Raw genomic sequence first — 2,969 nt, forward strand, 5'->3', positions numbered from 1 at the left:
CCCCACCAATCAAAGTTAGAGATTTTACTAAGAGATCTTAAATTGCCTTGGCTAAAACACCCATAAACCTCCACATTAAAGATTCCATGTCAATTTAACATTATTTTTAAAAATTGCGGTCCTTTTTCTTAACATTCTTCTCATTTTTGCAGAACAGCACTGGTAGTTTTGCCTTCTTAATTTGATTTTTTTTCTGTCGGACAGAAACGAACACACATGGCTCTGTAACATCCACAATTTGATGTTGTTGTAGTTGTTTTTTGTGGTGAAAATCGTACAGGTTTTGTGCGATGTTAAACGCTTTCTCAGTTGTACATAATATTATGATCTCTATCCTTTGATTTTGACTATGGCTGAAATAGCCATTGGCGTGTATATGTTACAGTCAGACTGTGAAATCAGTCATTGCGTGAAATGACTAAAATTTTCAGTCATTTCATGTAACATAATAATATATTCGAATGTCTCACTCAGCCAAATAAAACGAATGACTCGTTCTAAACCTCTTTAGGACTGCCACAGTATTATTGAGTTGTGTTTGTAGTTATGCAGGTGACCCCATAAATAGATTCATCACTGTCGATAGCTCCTCAGAGAACACACGTAATCGCTTTACAACGCCCTCACAGAAACGGTATCTATGAGAGCTTTTCAACAATCCCCTCGTCTGGTCACGAGAAGTCTCTCTGAGGAGAACACATCCATTACTTGTAATCTGATATGGAAGCTTTTCTCCGTTTGTATTTTGAATAAAATATGCGACGTTACCCTTCTAATACACAGAGAACTGGTCAATATATTGACTGATAGATACCCTTCGCGTCTGTTTCCGATAAGACAAAGGCGTGGCTGGTAACATTTGATTATGGAGTTTTTTCAGAGATAAAAGTGTAAGAACAGGTGGCTCAAAACTCATAATTTGACTATGAGCAATTTGTAACGTCTCTCTCAACTCGCAGTATTCCTTTACATGTCGTTCAATGAGCGTGCAGAAATTTAACGCCAGGGCCAGTGCCTTTTCTTTCAAACGGGTGATATGACTTCCCGGGTGTTGACATAAATGTTTCTGGAAATCTTGTACTGTTGAGCTTGATCTTAGGGCCTCCTCTATAAGACACTCACATGTGCATACTGCCACTTCCCAGTTGCTGTGATAAATGTTCCCAAAAATGTTGAACGCCTGTATCACCACAAGCTGAAAGATCTAAATGACTTGTCTCCAACCTGTTCTGAGTATGATACTGTCAATACGACAGATTGAAAATAAGAAATAACAATAATGTGCTCTCACAGGAAACAAACCTAAGCCGTGTGCGTGAATGGCTTAAGGTACTATTGCTTTAGACGCCTAGCGTCCCGGTCTGTACTCACAAGCGTCTTTGACGAGTAATGGTTACGAACTCCATCGCAGGCAGAACAAGCCGAAGACCGAGGATTTTTTATCGCGTATCTCCATCTGTCTACCAAGACGCTTTACCCCTTGCAGCCCAGGTTACCCCTGACAGGTAGGGTCGAAGAAGCCCACCTCCCAAACGTTCGAAATAGTGTCGGTGGGGGCATAAAACACCTACAGTTGTTTATTTGGATCAATTGTACATAAAATATACATACCACAAAGTATTATCAGATGTCACATACAAAGTTTCACGCCGCATAGAAAGTTCAAATATCCAGCCGGACATTTTATGGCACAACTGTGCATCTCGAGTTTAAATTACACTTTCTAAAAAGCTGATCAAAATGTAACGAAACTGGAAATTCAAATACCATTTAACGACGGGAGTTATTCTCCAAACCGACCACATAAACAAATTCCACTACCAATAAACTGTATACACACGTAAGATGCCATCTTTGTTATATCCTGCTTGCGACTTTCAGTTATGAATCAGCACAAAATGTCTACGCAAATTTAAAAACGATAACAAAAAGACAAACTCCCACCTGTAGGAATTAGACAGGAATGGCTAGGATTTCAAAAAGAATCCCTTTCAGTCTGTATACCCTTTTTATGCAGCTCATTTATTTATACTCACATATGGGATTCCTATGGGGCATTTGAAATTATTATGAGTTGCATTTGAAGTTTTATTTCAATTTTTACTGTTTGAATTTTCGATTCTTAATTAATAATTAGACATTTCATGACGTAAATCGTATATTTGAATTTCTCGTGTAGACATTTGATCTGAAAAACAAACACAAACGTTCTATGGTTTTGTTTTGTTTGTTTTGTTTTATTTCTTTAACGTTATATTCTTGGTTGTGGAAGGAGTGAATTAGGCTTGCGACTCAAGAAAGACATTCCTCTAAGTGTGTTTCCAGCATTTTTCACACGACAACGTTTCTAAGTCAATTGATACATCTCACTCTACTGTATCGTTTTTACAAAACAACTAACAAGCAGAATGGATGTCTGTTGTCGATAGCAACAAAAACTGTACTGGATAATAATATCTTTCAACCAACCAAACAAATTATCTTCCTTACATTTAACATCATATAAGGGTGATCATAAAACAGGAGTTTAAATAAAAAGAAATAATAAATCTGAAGTACAGGAGTGTATTATAGTAGTAGGGGTCATAAATGTTTGTTAGAATCGATAGCAGACGACATGTAGAAAACGAGGTTGGTAGATTTTTTATGAGTTCCTCTCACTCTGGTCCTGATTGATGAGACCTGGGAAGGACTACCACAAAGGAGCGTCGATTTAATACTCTCAGGGAATCGATCTGCTGACTAAGTAACCGTTATTGATAAATATTGTCCTAGACAATAAACAACGGGCTTGACATTCGAGGCTGTCATCGACCCGGAGTGTCAGGTGACGAGGGGGTCAAAGGTTGACACGTTTGGCAGGTTTCACGATGTCAGTTGGTTTGCTTTTCAACAGAGTGTTTTTTGTTAGAGGGAGAGAGAGATGGGGGTGGGGAGAGAGAGAGAGCGAGAGGAGAAAGAGGGATAGA

The sequence above is a fragment of the Aplysia californica genome, unplaced genomic scaffold (genome assembly GCF_000002075.1).
Source record: "Aplysia californica isolate F4 #8 unplaced genomic scaffold, AplCal3.0 scaffold00654, whole genome shotgun sequence".
Taxonomy (NCBI): Eukaryota; Metazoa; Mollusca; class Gastropoda; order Aplysiida; family Aplysiidae; genus Aplysia; species Aplysia californica.